A 5,804-nucleotide genomic window follows, 5' to 3' on the forward strand; every position below is an offset into this window, starting at 1 on the left:
TTTTTTGAGACAGGGTCTCACTCTGTCACCCGGGCTGGAGCGCAGTTGTGCAATCTCAGCTTAATGCAACCTCCACCTCCTGGGTTCAAGCAATTCTCCCACCTCAGCCTCTTAAGTAACTGGCACTGCAGGCATGCACCACCATGCTAATTGTTCTTTTTTTGTATTTTTAGTAGAGACAAGGTTTTGCCATATTGGCCAGGCTGGTCTTGAATCCTGGGCTCAAGTGATCTGCCCGACTCAACCTCCCAAAGTGCTGGGATTACAAGTGTGAGCCACCATGCCTGACCAGGAGCAGTTCATTTTAACAGCATTTACTGAGAGCTTACCGTGTATTGGGTGCTAGTTGGGCACCTTAGAGATGAATGCCACTAAATTCTCCCAAAACCCTTCTGAGTGCTTATACAATAATAACAACAGCTGGTATCTTCTGAGCACCTATTTGTAGGTGCATAGCAGGTGCTCAGAAGATACCAGCTGTTGTTATTATTGTGTCCCCGGTATAGCTCAGGGAGCCGAAGCACAAGACCAGTTGGCTTGCCAGAGTTCACATAGCTGCGGCTGGCAGAGCTGGGATGTGCACCCAGCTGTCTGTCTCCTCATCTCTGTGTTGCTTTTTTTTTTTTTTCTTTTTTTGAGACGAAATCTTGCCTTGTCACCCAGGTTGGAGTGCAATGATGTGATCTTAGCTCACTGCAACTTCTGCCTTCCAGGTTCAAGCAATTCTCCTGCCTCAGCCTCCCAAGTAGCTGGGATTATAGGCACCTGCCACCATGCCCAGCAAATTTTTGTATTTTTAGTAGAGACGGGGTTTTACCATGTTGGCCAGGCTGGTCTTGAACTCCTGACCTCAAGTGTGTTTCATCACACAAACTGCATCCCTGGAAAGGGAAGTCACAGGAGGGAGGGCTGTCTGATGATTGTAATTACGCTCCAGGCAGAAGACACAGCAAGCCGAGAGGCCTGGAGGCCAGAGCTAGCTGGAGGGTAGGAAGCAAAATCATTTATGGCTTTTTTTTTCCTAAAGCTTTGAAATGGAAAAGTAATACTACACTTGTGATTTCAGAACAGCTCACTCTTTTTTTGAGACAGGGTCTTGCTCTGTCACCCAGGCTGGAATGCAGTGCTGCAACCATGGCTCACTGAAGCCTCAACCTGGATTCAAGAGATCCTCCCCACGCAGCCTCCCAGGGCTGGGACTATAGGCATGCATCACCATGCCTGACTAATTGTTTAATTTTTTTGTAGAGACAAGGTCTTACTTTTGTTCCCAGATTGGACTGGTCTGCCGTTAGTCTTTTTGTTGTTGTTTTCTTCCATGGCTTTTTGTCTCTTTGAGATGAAGTTTCACTCCATCACCCAGGCCGGGGTATAGTAATGCAATATTAGCTCACTGCAACCGCGGCTCCACCTCCCTGGTTCATGATGCCAAGGACCAAGACTGTGGCCTGCAGCAATCTCCTGTCCCAGCCTCCTGAGTAGCTGGGATTACAGGGACCCGCCACCATGCCCCGCTAATTTTTGTGTTTTTGGTAGAGACAAGATTTCGCCATGTTGGCCAGGCTGATGCTGAACTCCTGGTCTCAAGCAATCTGCCCGCCTCAGCCTCCCAAAGTGCTGGGATTATAGGTGGGAGCCACCGTGCCCAGACTCTCCTATGTCTTGAAAACCAATTTAAGTAGTTAAGTTTTGCTTCCATGAAAAAGACAACAAACCTGTAAAATTGATTTAATTTGCTTTCTTTTATTCAAAATTTTTTTTGTTTAGATTGTTTTCTAAATATTAAAGTCTTATGTGTGCCAGGATTTGTTTTTGTTTTTTCACTTATAAACAAAAAACATTAGAGACAAGGTCTCGCTCTGTCACCCAGGCTGGAGGACAATGGCCTGATTACAGCCCATCATACCCTTGAATTCCTGGGCTCAAGGAATCCCCTTGCTTTAGCCTCTGAAATAGCTGGGACAACAGCTTTGAGCCATTGAGTCCAGCTTAACTTTTTATTTGGAAATTATCTGAAACGTACAAAAAGTTGAAAAGACATCAGTATACCTACCCCTATCTGTTCACAGACACACAGTGTTTTTTTCCTGACCCATTTGAAGTTAGCTTACATACATCACGGCTGCTTACTTCAATGTGTAGGTCTTCAACATACTTTTTTAAATTGTTATTGTAAAATTTTTCAAACAGCTGGGTGTGGTGGCTAACGCCTGTAATCCCAACACTTTGAGAGGCTGAGGCAGGTGGATCACAAGGTCAGGAGTTCAAGACCAGCCTGGCCAAGATGGTGAAACCCTGTCTCTACTAAAAATACAAAAATTAGGCTGGTGTGGTGGTGGCGCCTATAATCCCAGCTACTCAGGAGGCTGAGGCAGAGATTTACTTGAACCCGGGAGGAGGAGGTTGTGGTGAACTGAGATCGCGCCACTGCACTCCAGCCTGGGTGACCGAGCGAGACTCCATCTCAAAAAAAAAAAAAAATTAAAACAGAAAAATTAAAAGAATAGTTGTGTGGGCCGGGCGCGGTGGCTCAAGCCTGTAATCCCAGCACTTTGGGAGGCCAAGGCGGGTGGATCACGAGGTCAAGAGATCGAGACCATCCTGGTCAACATGGTGAAACCCCGTCTCTACTAAAAATACAAAAAATTAGCTGGGCATGGTGGTGCGTGCCTGTAATCCCAGCTACTCAGGAGGCTGAGGCAGGAGAATTGCCTGAACCCAGGAGGCGGAGGTTGCGGTGAGCTGAGATCGCGCCATTGCACTCCAGCCTGGGTAACATGAGTGAAACTCCGTCTCAAAAAAAAAAAAAAAAGAATAGTTGTGTGAACAACCATATTCCTTTAAAAAAAGTTTTTTTTAAATTTGTATCTACTTATTTACTTACTTATTTTGAGACTGGGTTATGAGACTGGCTAATTTTTGTATTTTTGGTAGAGACACAGTTTTGTTTTGCCATGTTGCCTAGGTTGGTCTCGAACTCCTGGACTCAAGCGATCCACCAGTCATGGCCTCCCAAAATGCTGGGATTACACGTGAGCCACCACACCTGGCCAACAAACATATTCCTTATTTCAAAATTGTGATTGTGTTTTGTAATTTGTTGACTATGCACATGCACGTACACAAATAGTTTTTATTTTGTTTTTGTTCTCCTAAACTATTTGGGTTTTTTTGTTTGTTTTTGGTATTTTTGAGACAATCACAATTTTAAAATAAGGAATATGTTTCTTGGCCAGGTGTGGTGGCTCACGTGTAATCCCAGCACTTTGGGAGACCAAGGTGGGTGGATCGCTTGAGGTCAGAAGTTTGAGAACAGCCTGGCCAACATGGCGAAATCCCATCCCTAGCAAAAATACAAAAACTAGCCGGGTGTGGTGGCTGGCGCCTGTAATTCCATCTACACAGGTGGCTGCGGCAGGAGAATCACTTGGAACTTGGAGGTGCAGGTTGCAGTGAGCTGAGATCACACTAATGCACTCCAAAAAAAAAAAAAGGAACTCCTGCTCTCTACGAATCAATGACATAATCATAGTGACCACTGATTGTGTTTTACTGTATGTCACACCTCTTTTTTATTTTTTCTTTCCTAAGACAAGGTCTTGCCTCTGTCACCCAGGCTGGAGAGCAGTGATGTGATCGTAGCTCATTGCAGCCTCCAGCTCCTGGGCTCAAGGGATCCTCCTGAGTAGCTGAGACCACAGGCATGTGCCACCATGCCTAATTTTTAAAATTTTTTTATTGCAGCAAGGGTCTGGCTATGTTGCCCAGGCTGGTCTCTGTGACACACCTTTTTATAACCACTAACATTACTCAAACTATTTATTATTTTTTTCTTTTTCTTTCTTTTTTTTTTGAGATGGAATCTTGCTCTTGTTACCCAGGCTAGAGTGCAATGGCGCAATCTCAGCTCACCGTAACCTCCTCCTCCCAGGTTCAAGCAATTCTCCTGCCTCAGTCTCCTAAGTAGCCGGGATTACAGGTGCCTGCAATGACACTCGCTACTTTTATATTTGTAGTAGAGACAAGGTTTCAAGGTTTCATCCATGTTGGTCAGGCTGGTCTCAAACTCCCAGCCTTAGGTGATCTGCCCACCTGGGCCTCCCAAAGTGCTGGGATTATAGGTGTGAGCCACCACACCCAGCCTATTTCTTTTTTTGAGACAAGGTCTTGCTCTGTTGTCCAGGCTAGAGTGCAGTGGTGCAATCATAGCTCACTGCAGCCTCGAACTCCTGAGCTCAAGCGATCCTCTTACCTCAGCCTTCTGAGCAGCTAAGACCACAGGTGTGGATCATCACACCTGGCTAATTTTTTTTTTTTTCAGACGGGGTTTCACCATATTCGTCAGGCTGGTCTTGAACTCCCAACCTCTGGTGATCCGCCTGCCTTGGCCTCCAAAGTGCTTGGATTACAGGCGTGAGCCACCACACCCGGCCAACCTGGCTAATTTTTAAACTTTTTGTAGAGACGGGTCTCACCATCTTTCCCAGGTGAGTCTAAAACTGCTGGGCTCAACTGATCCTCCCACCTCAGCCTCCCAAAATGCTGGAATTACAGGCGTAAGCCACTGTGCCCACAGGCTTTGAACAATTTATGTCATCCCAGTTTGCACTTGAGAAAACAGGCAGCAGTGGTCGATCCAGAACTTGACTTTAGGCAGAACCCAAGCTCTTAACTATTCGCCAAACTGCTCCTAAAAATATTTAGCATAGTCTTGGCTCGAGGTAAATGTTCTATAAATGTCAGCTGGTATAGCTTGGCCAAGTTACAGCTTGTTGATAATTCCTCAACAAATATTTAGTGAGTACCTACAATGTTCCAGATGCTTCGAAGGGCTGGGATTAGAGCAGGAAATGTGATAGAAAGAGTCACAGGATAACTCTAGGGTGCGGTGGCACGGGAAGCGTCCTAGGGAGAAATCAAGGCCCCAAGAAAAGAGATTGGTAAGCTGGGCTGGGGAAGACGGGGTTTTGAAATTGTATTTTATTCATTTATTTGTATTTATTTATTTAATTTTTTTTTTAGAGACCGGGTTTCACTATGTTGACCAGGATGGTCTCGATTATCTTGACCTCGTGATCTGCCCGTCTCAGAGGGGGAAAAAAAAGAGAGGGAAATGCATCGGGGCAGAGGGATCAGTCGTTGCCAAGGCTGGGAGGCAGAAGGCTGGAGCAGTGTAAGGGAGAGTGGTAGGCAGGTAGGCAGGGTTGTCACAGAGCTGATGGGCCATATCAGGTAGGGCCATGAAGACTTTACTTCTCCCCTGAGTGAGATGGATCTATGGATGTGAACTGATAGGGGTATTCATGGGCTCCTTGGCACAAGGGAAGGAGGGGCTGAGAGACCAGGGAGGAGGCTGCTGGGCTGGTCCAGGCAAGAGGTAACAGTGGACAGGACCAGGTGGAGTGAGGAGAGATCAGATTTGGAATTATTGTGATCAGCAGACAGCTCTTATCAGGAGTGTGAGGGAAAGAGGAGGCCCAGAGGACTCCCCTGTTTTTGCAACAGGAAGGCAATGGTGAGCCATGGCAGGGTTTTGTCTTAGCATCAAGACACGCCAGCCCTTGGCCGGCCACAGTGGCTCATGCCAGTAATCCCAGCACTTTGGGAGGCAAAGGTGGGTAGCTCACCTGAGGTCAGGAGTTTGAGACCAGGCTGGCCAACATGGTGAAACCCTGTCTATACTAAAAATACAAAAATTAGTCTGGCATGGTGGTGTGTACCTGTATTCCGAGCTACTGGGGAAGCTGAGGCAGGAGAATTGCTGGAACCCAGAAGGCAGGAGGTTGCAGTGAGCCGAGATTGCA

At 46.5% G+C, this 5,804-nt stretch overlaps 1 protein-coding gene across 1 annotated transcript in view; it reads left to right on the forward strand.

The window, feature by feature from the left end:
* Positions 1 to 5,804, forward strand: part of BLVRB (biliverdin reductase B) — a 22,403-nt gene that overhangs the window by 6,968 nt on the left and 9,631 nt on the right. The gene's annotated exons all lie outside the window — the stretch shown is intronic.

The sequence above is a fragment of the Cebus imitator genome, unplaced genomic scaffold (genome assembly GCF_001604975.1).
Source record: "Cebus imitator isolate Cc_AM_T3 unplaced genomic scaffold, Cebus_imitator-1.0 Scaffold306, whole genome shotgun sequence".
Classification (NCBI taxonomy): Eukaryota; Metazoa; Chordata; class Mammalia; order Primates; family Cebidae; genus Cebus; species Cebus imitator.